Source organism: Nyctereutes procyonoides, unplaced genomic scaffold (genome assembly GCF_905146905.1).
Source record: "Nyctereutes procyonoides isolate TBG_1078 unplaced genomic scaffold, NYPRO_anot_genome, whole genome shotgun sequence".
NCBI lineage: Eukaryota > Metazoa > Chordata > Mammalia > Carnivora > Canidae > Nyctereutes > Nyctereutes procyonoides.
The window spans coordinates 11,369,634-11,383,942 of NW_026575136.1; the positions used below are offsets into that span (position 1 = coordinate 11,369,634).

The 14,309-nt window shown below is 32.2% G+C and overlaps 1 protein-coding gene across 7 annotated transcripts in view; it reads left to right on the forward strand.

Annotated features, from left to right (window-relative positions):
• The window catches only part of LOC129495411 (methyl-CpG-binding domain protein 5), a 433,502-nt gene that overhangs the window by 245,581 nt on the left and 173,612 nt on the right, over positions 1 to 14,309 (forward strand). The gene's annotated exons all lie outside the window — the stretch shown is intronic.

A 14,309-nucleotide genomic window follows, 5' to 3' on the forward strand; every position in this document is an offset into this window, starting at 1 on the left:
AACATACGTTTCTCATATTCCTCTTATAAACTATACTTGATCATGCATTGATTTGCTTATTTTCAAAATCTAATCTCCATGGAGGTGGAGTAGGGATTTATCTTTTTATTTACTGCTTTATCTGTAGTGCCTGGTGCAGTACCTGTAGTAGAGGAGACAATTAGTATGTACTAAATGAGAGAATAAGACATTAGTTTACAGTTTTTGTTTTTGCTTTGTCATTGTCCTCTTTTATCGCAAAGTACATCAATTTCATAAAATTAAGTTAAAGGCTTTTATTTTTCTCTCTAAAATCGTTTGAAATATTAAAATAGCACCAGAACTATGTGTTTTACTGGGTTGCAGAAGAGCCAGCTTTTATTGTGGTTGTCAAAGTCTACCATTTTGGTTCTGTTTCTTTTATTTCTGTTTTTATCACTGCCTCTTCATTCTCTTTTCTTTCGGTATATATTATTTTTCTTTTCAGGATCCTTGATTTAAATGATTGGTTCATATGTTTTGAATTAGGTCCTTTTTAATACATAGACTTAAAGCTCTAGGTTTTCTTCTGATGGCAATTATTTCTAATAGTCTGTAATGTATTTTTTATTTCTTCCTTAATACAGACATTATTTAGGAAAATACATTTTTGGTTATTTTAGTTCTAAGAGGATATGATTTAGCTATTCTTTTGTTGTGGATTTGTAATGTAATTTCTTTGTGTAGGTGATGTGGTCTTCATAATTTCTACTTGGGGAATTTTTTGAAATTTTCTTTATAGCCTAATACATAATCATTCTCCATGGGCATTTAAAAACAGTATGTATTTTCTGTTGATGAAGCCTGATATTTCTGTCATTTATTTTTGACTACTTGTTTGTTCATTTATGAGAGCACTGTATTTAATTTTCTACCATGGTTGTAGATGACTATTTGTCCTTAATTATTAAGCAATATCTGTGTTTGTATGTATACATATACAGATATGTACTATGAATAGTATATATATAATATTGTATATTACACCATATGTTATTTGCTAATACATAGTATATACTACAAAATATATGTTACATAATATTATATAACATATGTTATTATATACTAAGCAACATATATAATAGTATATAATGTATATTATCTAGATGCACATATATTAATACACTATTAACATATATTAATAGTATATATATTAGTGTATATACATATATACTACTAATACTTATTAAGAATATAGAAGAATAAGAGTTTTATATAAACAAGCATATATTAATCTCATTTTAATAGTATATATGTATATGTATATATTAATATACACGTGTATGTGTGTGTGTGTATATATACGGAATATATTTTTCTAAATCTGAGCAAGGTGTCAAGATTATTACATGTTTTTGTCAGAATTTGACTTTTACCAATTTAATATCCTTGTTCTAATTAATTGATTTTGTCTTCAATTAAAAAGTTTTTTTCTGGGGCAGCCCTGGTGGCCCAGCAGTTTGATGCTGCCTTCAGCCCAGGGTGTGATCCTGGAGACGCGGGATCAAGTCCCACGTCAGGCTCCCTGCAGGGAGCCTGCTTCTCCCTCTGCCTGTGTCTCTACCTCTCTCTGTGTGTCTGTCATGAATAAATAAAAAATTTTTTAAATCTTTAAAAAAAAAGTTTTTTTCTGATACCTGATTGCTTTTGCTAGCATTTTTATGGATTATCTTTTTTATCTTTCTTATCCTTTGATTTTCAACATTTCTCATCATATTGATTTAAGTGTGCCTTTTTTAACTAGTTTGTCACTGGATTTTCTACCTTCTTCTTTCATTCCATCCACTTTCCTCTCTTCCTTCCTTTTCTTCTTCCTTTTTAGCCAGAGTCTGTCTTTTTATGGAAGAATAAAATTTGCTGGGATGCATTATGACTTTTGATATATTTACACTATTTCTTGCCCTGTAGTTGTTTAGTTTTCTACTTACTACTTCCTTGCATATTTGTTAATCTTATTTCTTTTCCTGCTTTGTGTTGAACTGATCTAATTTTCTTTCTTATCCTGGGCTTTCTTTTGGTGGTTTGGAAATTTTGCTTCCTGTTTTAATCTTTGTCTATAGACATACATATGAACTTTTATTCTCTAATAAAATATGGAGATAATCAGTACATTCTAACAAAACAAAAACCTTAAGGTGCTTGAATTTTCTCTCACATTTCTCTACACCCACAACCATGATAGATTATTATGAAATTTTCCTTTGACAATGTACGTCAGCAATTTGACCTAACTAAAGTTTGTGTGTGTTTTGCTCAATATTCTTCCTTAAAATACTCTTCCTCTCTTCAGTCACTTCATTTTTTTTTTTACATTTGGTAGACTGTTTTTTTTTTTTTTAGTCCTAGAGTTAGAGATGTGTCTAATCAACTGTCCTGAGTAAGAGTTATTTCTTTGATCCCCACGTCATCCTTCTTCTTGGCTTCCTTTCTTCTTTTGCTAGATTAGATGCAAAAGCTCAAGTAATCATTCAAGAAAGAATATATGGGAGATTAATTTTTTAAGTCCTTATTCTACTTCTGTATTTGAAAACCACGTTTGCTGGAAACAAGAATTTGAAATCATTTCCTCACAACTTTTAAGACATTTCTGTGTTTCTTCCAGTATTGCTCATCAGGTGATTGCTATGTGACTTGTTTCTTCTTATTGGAAGCCTTTAAGAACTCCTTACCTAGGGATCTAAAATTTCATAAAGATATGTCTGGTCGTGGATTTTTTTAAATCTCTTGTACTTGGCATATGGGATCCTTTAATCTGAAGTTTCATATCCCTTTTTAATTTATAGATCTACCTTTTATTATTTCTGTGATTATTTTTGCCTGTATATGTCCCTGTTTTTTCCATTCTGAGACTTCTGATTGTTGAATGTTAACCTTTTAGAATCAGTCCTCTGTAACTTTTAACTTCTTTCTCATATCCTATCTTATTCTTTTTATTCTATTATTTGAAAATTTTTCTTAACTTTATTCTCCAAACTTTCTATTGAACTTGGTAATCATATATTTAATTTCCAAGGACTCATTCTTATTCTTTCCTAAAGATATCCTGTTCTTGTTTTATGGATGTATTGAAAGTTTTTCAGTTATTTTACATTCTGTAAATATTCTCCACTCTCTCATAATCTTTTGTTTCTCTCCTTTTGTTGTCTTTATTTTTCTCTTCATTGTGGTAGATATACCTCAAGTATTTGGTGATCTTTGGCTTCTGTTTACATTTTAAATAGAGTAATAGAAGAGCACTGAGTTCCGTGTAGACTAGTTTATTGGCTGGCTTTACTTTGGATGAATGTACATGAAAATAGTCATTGTAAGGTTGCCTGGGTGGCTCAGTAGGTGAGCATCTGCCCTAGGCTCAGGTCCTGATTCCTGGGTCCTGGGCTCAAGTCCCGCATCAGGCTCCCCAGAGGGAGCCTGCTCCTCCCTCTTCCTATGACTCTGCCTCTCTCTGTGTGTCTCTCATGAATAAATAAATAAAATTGTTTTAAAAGGAAAAGAACATAGTCACTGTCTTTTACAAATCCTAAGTGTAAAATGCTGATGTCTGACAGGGAGCTCTGCCTCTCATTGTAGCCACCCTGATTCATACTAGATGGTGTGTGAAATTTCTTTGGATAAGAAAACTTTTTTTTTTTTTAATTGAAGTAGGGGTGGAAGGTGTCTGTCTGCTAAGCATCCTAGGGTGGCAAGCAGTTGGGAAATCCACAGCTTTGTCTTCTTTCAATTATTTCCTGTTTCTTGTGTTTTCTGCCTTTCCAGGCTTCCTCCAGTGGTTTGCCCCCCTGCTCCACTGTTCTGCTTTACTACTTATAACTCCTTTTACTTTCCTTCTCTCTGAAATTGTTAAACTCCCTTTTCTACTGGTGGGTAGCCTCTGATCCCTTTTCCTTATTGTATATTTTTCTCTTTAAAAATTATTTCTTTTCTAGTGTTTTAATGAGATCTCAAGAGAGAAGAGTTAGAAATATGAATTCCGCCTATCATTTCATAACAGAAACCTATCTTAAAAGCTTTTGACTGCCTTTATTATTTTTTAAATAAAAATATATTATTTATAACTTTATTTCCTCTTTTGAGAATGATTTTTAGTCTCTAGGTGTATTATATATTCTTTTTATCTTGAGTCAATAGTTTCTAGTTTGATTGTCTGGTGATTAGTTGCGGGCCTATAAATTAAAATTTTTGTTTTTGTTTTTTAATTTTAATTTTTGAAGTTCAATGAAATTGTCATTGTGGTATCGTATATAGTCAATTTTGATAATCATTATATGGATATTTGAAGAAAGTTATGTTCTCTGTTATCGGCAAAATATGCACATCCATTGTGTTGTTGATTCTCTAATTTACTTCTGGATGCTTGATTTGTAAAAAATGACTATGTGAGAAAGGTTATTTTCCGAAAATAATTATTTTCCATACTTTCATGTTCTGGAATTTCAAATAGACTTTGTTTCATATTTAAATTCTATGTTATTTGTAGTATAAAATTTAAAAAATATGTCCTTACTGTAGGTCTATACTTTTTAATCAGTCAAAAAATAATTCACTTTGCCTATTTTATATACTTTGCTTTGATTTCTTACTAGTATGCTATTAATATTGCTGCTCTTTCTTTTTGGTTTGTATCATCTGATTTATCTTTCCCTGTTCCTTTACTTTTAACCTTATAAAATGTTAAGATGTGAGTCTTCTAGCATAGAGTTGCTTATGTAATATAGGATTGCTTTCTTATAACATAGAAATCAGCAAATAATTGGATTTTTTTTTTAGATAAGCCTATGGGTGTTATTTTTTTGGACAAAGAACCAAATGATCATACTACTATGGAAAAAAATATATTTGTTCTTATTCTACTTTTTTACTTCTTAGAAAAAATTTCTCTTCTCTTTCTTTATCTCATCTAATATATGCTCTGGAAAGTGAAAGAACTTAAATTTGGCTATGTTCCTTATGGATATGGGAAGTTCACTTTTATCATATGTATTTAGTGCTGGAGTTTGTTTTTAATACTTTGTTCTTTCCTATTCTTTTTCTCTTCCTATATTTTGCTGCACCTGCAAGTTTCTTTTGATCTTTATTCTCATTCACATTATGAACTTTTATATTTTTATTCTACTAGTGCTACATTCTTCTTTCAGTGTCATTAATAAAATTATGTAATAGTTTCCTATATGTACAATAAGAAACTCACCTAAATTTTACTTCCTCCCATTCTTACCCTTGCCACCACACACACATGCATGCACACACATGCACTACACACACCACTTTTTTGTTGAAATAATTTTGACTTTTAGCTTTAGATTGTCATGTTTTTACATTATTTAAATTTTGTTAAATGATTATTTTAATATGTGTATTGTCTTAGAACCATATTAATTTAGGCATATAACCTAAAGTTTTAATGGTTTTATTGCTGATGCTTCTTCATAATTAAAATATTTTGCATTTTGAAAGGTTATTTTTGTTTCAGGATAAATAGTAAGGCTTCTGGGTCCTTGCATGACTGGGAAATACTTTTATGTCTTTAGAAATAAATGATAGAGCTAGGCTAATTTTAAATTCTTGGATAGAAATCTTTTACTTCTAAAAATTAATTGAGCATGCTCCATTGTGTTCTATTACATATGGTTGTATGAGAGAAGTCTGATATCATCCTGATTTTTTTTCATTTTAAATGTTTCTTATAAACTAGAAAGCAACAATAAATTAGTTATTGAACTCAGAAAATTTAACGTCAATACAATACTATCATCTAATATACAGTCTTATAATCAAATATTGTCATTTATTTTGATACTACCATTTTATAGCATTTACTTTCTCCAATCTAAGTTCCAGTCAAGAATTATACATTGCTTTTAGTTTTAATGCAAAAGATTTTTTGGAAGTGCTCTGCTCTTTCTTGACATATATCTGTTTCATAGGGAAATATTTAATATGATTCCTTAGAGGGAAGCCTTCTTTATATGATTTTTCTTTGTTTTCTCATCATAAAGAGCAGCTCTATAAGTATCCAGTATCAGGAATTCAGAATTTTTGGCTAAGATATTATTGGTCCTTTAAAAATTTAAACCTAGAGAAGAAGAAAGGGAAAGTTTGTTTTTTCTCTAGTTTTAATATACTCAATTGAAGTGCTCTTAGCTGTATAACTTCAAAAAACAATTTTGTCTCCCTTTCTTCAATATCACTCTTAAGAAACAATTTTCATTTGTCATTCACAATATTTATAGAACATTATTTCAAATCCAGTTGAAAATAAAATACAAAGTAAATGTAAGCTGTGGTTGAATGAACAATAATCATATAGGTAAGGCAATTACAGAGCGGTAGTGAGAAATGATAAAAGCTTATGGAAAGCTCATAGCTTTAGGACTGAAAAGATGGATAAGATCTGAATAATAAGGAAAATATTTCTAGTGAGAGTTTGAGACAAAAACAGATCATTGAAATTTGGTTGTAGTATGAAACTATGAAGCATTTATAAAACCCATTCCTTTGCTTGAATTTTACCAGTAAAAACCCAGGCATATATATTTATAAATTGTTTAATTCATCCAAGGTATCAAGTATGTCCTAAAGTTGCTGTTAATAGGTTAATACATATACCGTATCTTAATCATGTCCTCTTTTCACCTATAATGTTTTTTTGCTTGTTTTATTCATTTATTCATACTATTAGAGATTGGTATATGTTATTATGTTCATCATTTCTTTCCTTGTTTCCTATGTTTTCTCTGATTTTTTCTCACTTCTTTGATTAAAATATTTGATCAATTTTTAATCATTTTTCTAATTTATAAATGCATTTGAGGCAATGCTTTCATCACTATTTTTAAGTAATTAAGCAGAACGTTTGAAATCAAGTTAATTAAGGTATAGTTTACATAAAGTAAAATCATCTTTTTAGTGTGCTATTTTGACTTTTGGCAAATTTACCTATTCATTCCTTCACCACCCACAAAAATTTTTCTGTGCCCTTTGTAGTCAATCCCTCTCCTTTAGTCTCTGGCAAGCAGTGGTTTCTTTTTTGTCTATAGTTTTGCCTTTTCCAGATATAGTTCATATTACTAATGATGATTAAATATAGTCATACCATGTGTTGTCTTTTGATTTTGTCTTCTTTCACTTAATATAATACATTCAAGATTCATCTATATTATTATGTAAATCATTAATTGATTATGATCATAGGCTATTCCACATGATTCTGAATCTTTGACACTTATTTTGAGGTTTAGCATGTCATCATTTTTCATGATTGTCTCATGTATGCTTATAAATGAGATTAGAAACAAGCTTGGTGCAATGAACAGCAGGCTGGAAGAAGCAGAGGAATGAATTAGTCACCTGGAAGACAAAATAATGGAAAATCATGAAGCTGAGCAAAAGAGAGAAAAAAGATGTATGCAACATGAGAATAAACTTAGGGAACTCAGTGACTTCATCAAACATAATAACATTCATATTATCAAAGTCCCAGAAAAAAAGAGATAAAAGGGGCCTGAAAATTTATTTCAAGAAATAATAGCAGAAAACTTTCCTAATCTGCGGAAGGAAATAGATACTCCAGATCCAGGAGGCACAGAGAATTCCCAACAAAATCAACAAAAGCAGGCCAACCAACACATAATGTAATTAAATTTGCAAAATATAGTAATAAAAATCTTAAAAACAGCAATGTAAAGGAAGTCCTTAGCTTAAAAAGGAAAACCCATAATGCTAACTAGAGATTTTTCAACAGAAATTTGACACACCAGAAAGGAGTGGCATGATATATTCAAAGTGCTGAATGGGAAAAATCTAGGCCAAGAATTCTCTGTCCAGCAATGCTATCATTCAGAAGTTTCCCAGACAAACAAAAACTAGTAGAGCTTATGACCACTAAACCAGCCCTGCAAGAAATATTAAAGGAGACTCTGAGAGCAAGGGAGAGACTGAAAGTGACAAAGAGAAGAAAGAACATCTCCAGAAATAATGACAAACCAAGTTATAAGATGGCAATAAATATACATCTATAATAATTACTTTAAATGTAAATAGACTAACCACTCCAATCAAAAGTTACAGGGTGTCAGATGGATAAAAAAAAAGAAAACCCATCTATATGCTGCCTACAAGAGATTCATTTTAGTCCTAAAGACACCTGCGGGTTGAAAATGAGCAGAAGAAGAAACGTTTATTATGCAAATGTATGTCAAAAGAAAGAGTAGTAACTTATATTAGACAAATAGACTTTAAAACTGTTAATAGACTTAAGACTTTTGGGACACCTGGGTGGTTCAATCAGTTTAGCCTCAGTTGTGAGCCTTTGCCTCAGTTTGTGATTCCTGGGTCCTGGGATTGAGCTCCATGTCTGTCTCCCTGCTCAGCAGGGAGTCGCTTCTCCCTTTGTACCTCCCCGTACCTGTGCTCTCTCATCCTCTCTCTCTCAAATGAATAAATAAAATGTTTTTTAAAATACATAAATACATAAAAGACAGCAGAAACAAAGAAGGGCATTATATAATCATTAAGGGAACAATCCAACAAGCAGATATAACACTCGTAAATAGTTATGCACCGAACATGGGAGCATCCAAATATATAAAACAATTAATAACGAACATAAACTAATTGATAGTAACACAGTAATATTAGGGGACTTTAATATCCCACTTACATCAATGGACAGATGATCTAATGAGAAAAACAACAAGGAAACAATGACTTTAAGTGACACACTGGACCAAACTGACTTAGCAAATATATACAGAATATTCTATCTAGGGTTCCTGGGTGCCTCAGTCAGTGAATCATCTGACTTTGGCTTTCATGATCTCAGGGTCCTGGGATTGAGCCCCACATCAGGCACCATGCCAAGAAGAGAGTCTGCTTTTCCCCCCTCCTTCTGCCCCTCCCCCTGCTCTTGCTCTCAAATAAATAAATAAATCCTTTGATCCTTTAATATATATGTGTGTGTGTATACATATATATATATATATACACACACATACACATATATATTCCACCCCAAAACAGCAGAATAGACATTCTTTTCAGGTTCCCTTGGAACATTTGTCAAAAAAGATCATGTTAGGCCGTAAAACAAGTCTCAATAAATTTAAGAAGATTGAAATCATATCAAGCATCTTTTCTGACCACAGTGGTAAGAAAATAGAGATCAATTACAAGAAAAATCTGGAAAAAAACACAAATACCTGGACGCTAAACAACATGCTAGTAAGCAATGAATGAGTCAACCAGGAAATCAAAAAAGAAATTGAAAAATACATGGAAAAAATTACAGTGAAAACACAACTGTTCAAAACCTTTGGGATGCAGCAAAATCCGTCCTAAAAAGGAAGTATATGACAATATAGGCCTATGTCAAGAAGCAAGAAAAATCTCAAACAACCTAACCTTACATATAGAGGAGCTAGAATCAGAAAAAAAATAAATAAATAAAGTCTAAAGTCAGGAGAAGGAAGGAAATAATAAATATTAGAACAGAAATAAATGATATAGAAACTTTAAAAAAAAAAAACAGTAGAACAGATCAATGAAACCAGGAACTGATCTTTGAAAAAATTAATAAAATGGATAAACCTCTAGCCAGACTTACCAAAAAGAAAAAAGACCCAAATAAATAAAATCACAAATAAAAGAGAAGAAATAACAACCAATACTACATATATACAAACAATTATAAGATAGTATCATGAAAAACCATATGCTAACAAATTGGATAACCTGGAAGAAATGGATAAATTCTTAGATAAACTACCAAAACTGAAACAAGAGGAAAGAGAAAACTTGAACAGACCGGTAGTGAAGAAATTAAATCAATTATCATGTATGCTTCATAGGAGCTCTATGCTCAGAGGAACACACAATTAATAAGCTTTACAAAGAGCGGGGTTTTTTTATATGCAGCTTTTGAAAAGCTTATTAATTGTGTTGTTAAAGTCTTCTACATTCATAGTTTCCTTGTGCTAGTACTTGCCTGGAATATCTTTTCCATTCTTTTTTATTTTTATGCCACCAAACCTCATGTTCTTAGGTGTATGCCTCTGAGCATAATAAAGCTGGGTTCATTTTTCTAATCCCATTTTGATAGTATTTTTCTTTTAAAAAGTTTATGTTTATTGTAGTTACAGTTACATTTGGACTCATTTTTACCATTTTAGGTTTTTTTTTTTCTTTCCTTTTCTCCTTTATTCCCCCCATTCTGCTGGTTTGGAAGCTATAAATTCATGTTTCTATTCTTTTAATTATTACTCATAAATTTTTAATATATATAAAATTTCCTCATGAAATTTAAAATAACTTAGAATATCCTGTCCCTAAATAATCTCCACATTTTATCTGTCACCTTCCTTAACAATTTTGTTTAGAACTGTAATTCCACTTTTGTGTTTTGTTAATTTTATTTTAAAAGAGACATTAGTTTGATTTCTGTGCTTACAACTGTCTCTTACATCTCATGCCTTCCCACAATGTTCAGGGTTTCTTTTGCTATAAGTAGTTATTTCAATAAACATGTCAAGTGGTAAGCTAGTTTTTATAGGCCTAAAAATATTTTTATTTTAGCTCACTACTTAATGGTAATTTAGCTTGTTTTAAATGTTTAGGTTGCAATTTTTTTCCATCAGTACTTTGGTAATATTACTCTAATATCTTCAAGAATCTTTGGATAAAAAAAAAAAAGAATCTTTGGATATAGACTAGAAGTGTGCCATTTAATTATAGTTCTTTTACAAGTAATCTTTCTCCCCCTTCTCTCTCTTTCTCTCTCTCCCTCTCTCTCCCTCTCATAGTATTGAGATTTTCTTATTAAACCTTGATTTTTGCACTTTGCTGTGTGAAAGGTTGAGGTGTGAATTTATTTTCATATATTTTTTATAGATTTAATGATGATGCTTTTGATCACAGATACCATATTGACCTTTGTACTGGAAATATCTCAGCCATTAACATTCAAACATTGCTTATCTGCCTTCTTATCTTCTACTTCTGAAATTTTTGTTTGGTTACATGTTAAAGCATCTATTCCCCCATGACTGTTAACTAGTCTTTCCCAGCTTTCATCTCTTTTTACCTCAGTATCTTATTCTTTTTTTTTTATTTGTTTATTTATTTTAGAGAGAGGGAGCACAAGCAGGAGGCACAGAGGGAGAGAGAATCTGAGGCAGCCTCCCTGAGGGCAGAGCCGGATGGAGGACTAGATCCCACGACACTGAGATCACAACCTTATCCAAAACCAAGAGTCAGAGGCTTAACCAACTGTACCACTCAGGCACCCCCTAAATATTTTATTTTTAAGTAATCTCTGCACCCAACATGGGATTCAAACTTACAACCCCGAGATCAGGAGTCTAGCTCTACTGACTGAGCCAGCCAGGCACCCCTCTCAGTATCTTATTCTTTGTGAATTTTTCGATCCTGTTTTCCAGTTTACTGCACCAGTTTAGAATTTCTGATGTCCATTAGGGTTTTCTTTTCCAGTTAATATATTTTCATTTTCAAAGTTTTCTGTTGTATATTTTCATATACATCTGTTATCTTTTCTGTTGATTTTGTTTCATAGGGTTTTTGTTGTTCTCTTTTTAGATGTTGTTATTTTATTTCTTTAAGAATCTTAAAGTTTTATTTTTAAGATATTTTCTGATTGTTCTGCGTATGTATTTGTTTTGCATATTTCTCTTTTAACTTTACGTACTCTACTAAAATTGTTGAGGTTTTTGTCTTTCTTGGCTTTAAGTTTTCCTCATATGCTTTGGAAATTAATTTGCAGGCTTATCTTGAGGGGAATTTGTTTTCTTTTATCTCATCGTTTTCTGCTTATTCTAATCACTGATTCAGAGAGGATGTTGGGGGAGTGAGATTGGCCTGTGTTGTAAGAGGTAGGCTTTGTCTTCATCCTTTGGCTCCCTGGGTTTGCATAAGCTTTAACTGAGCTTTTTTACAGCCTCTTTTTCAGAATTTGATGAATCACACCTCAGTGCAGATTTTATGCAGCAAAACTGGCTGAACTCTTTTGCCAGGTAGTTCTTTTTAATCTCCACTACCGTGCACTTCCAACCACTGGTGCCTCTGACTGCTATCAGACCTGGAACCTAACAAGTCTACACTATCAGCCTTGCTTACTGCTTTGTATTCTGTTACATGGGGATTTTTACTTTTAGTACACATATATCTTTTAATTTTTTCTCTCTCTGTGCTTTACAATACTAAGTATTTGACAGATATGTCTCTAAAATGTGTACTCCCGGTGCCATCTTGACCAGAAGTCCTATTGCCATAATTTTTACATAAGAATTTGGAAATTAGGTTACGAATCTTTGTCAAACTTATCATCTTATCATCTTGGATATATAAGGTTCCTTCTGCTGCCTTGTTTAATGCAGTTATGGTGCATCCAAATAAGAATATGAACACCAATTCATATTCTAGGGCTAATGACTTCTAGAGTCAAAATGAATGGGTACAAATCATGGCATTGATACTTCCTGTGTGACTCAAACGTTCAAAGACTTCTGTTTCCTCATCTGTATTTATGAGTTTGGATCTACCTTATAGACATCTGTAAACAATTAAATATGGTAATATATAAAACATTAGCATAATATGTGACTCACAATAAGCTCTCATTGAATGTTGGCTATTATTTGTACAGTGGATTTCCATGATATTTACATTTAGTTGTAGAAATTCACCCATTATCATCCTCTTTTGGGAAATACATGTAATGTGATAATTATGTTTAAGTATATATACCCTAGTGTATATGATATATTAATTTGTACTTCGAAATTTAAGATAACCAGGTTTTTAAGCCACCCACACTATTTTTTTGCTTGGTGGGTGATTTAAATTATCTCCAAAGGTATTTTTGATGACTGTATATTTTTTCCTTATAGATCAATTTTAAGACTTAACCTTCTTATCAGATAATAACTATTATTATCTCTAAACTAGTCATGTGGGCAGCCCAGGTGGCTTGGTGGTTTAGCGCCGCCTTCAGCCCAGGGTGTGATCCTGGAGACCCAGGATCGAGTCCCACATCGGGCTCCCTGCATGGAGCCTTCTTCTCCCTCTGCTTGTGTCTCTTCTCTCTCTCTCTCTCTCTCTCTCTCTCTCTCTGTCTCTCATGAATAAATAAATAAATATTTAAAAATAAATAAATAAACTAGTCATGTGTGGCAGGCATTTATAATTATATAGTTTTATATATATGCACACACATATAGTTACATATGTATATCCATATATATTTATAACTGTGTGAAAATAGAAAATCAGGTGGTCTCACAGTCAGCTCTGGGTTCCAGTCTGGCCTCTGGCAATCTCTGGAGGATGAATTTTTAAGATGTTATTTATTTGTTTTATTTTTTTTATTTGTTTTAGAGATAGAAAAAGAGAGAGAACAAGAGCATGAACAGAGGGAAGGAGCCAAGGGAGAGGGACAGTCAGATTCTGTGTTGAGCACAGAGCTGGACAAGAGGCTGGATCCCACAACCATGAGATCATGACCTGAGCCAAAATCAAGAGTCGGATGCTCAACCCACTGAGCCACCCAGGCACCCCAGAGCTAATGATACCCACATACCAGAGTGTAAAGATGAAATGAAATAAGATACGAGAATTCAATCTGTAAACTGCACATCACTCTAGAAATGTTTCTAGATCAATCAAAGCTATGATTGTTCCTCATCATTTACAGCAGTTTTACAGAGCTCCTATGGAAAGCAGGTAACCTGAGCCAGAAAGTTTGTTTCACTAACAAATCATTCTGTACTTTTTGCAATAAGGAAAAATTCTCAGTAAGGGTTCTATGAAGAATGATTCTTAGGGGATGGCAGTGAAGTAGATACAGATTATCTAGTATTTGTATTTGACAGTTTAACTGCTGAGACCAAGGTTTTAGAATCCTTTGCTCTTTCAAACACACAGCATACAATATTTAGTTCTTAGGAATTTGAAACAGAAATAAAGGAATCCTAATTTTAGCTCTGAAGTCAGATGAGCAGGTCTTTCCTTCCCTATTCAGGTAAAATTAATACATACCTTTAGTGGACTATACTGAACAAATCTAGGAACTAAAGCTGCTTATCCTTTATTGATGGCTTTTTTTTAAGTCACAATAAATGTGTTCTCCACCTAAGTCCCCAATACAGATTTTCCCTTCCTTCAGACTCACAGTAGCAGAAACTACTCTAAGTGAAACATGCTTTGTTCTTGCTAGAAATAGGAGAAAGATTGAGTAAAATTGCTGCTTTTGGGAACAAAGTAAAAGGTTAATACATAAACTTATA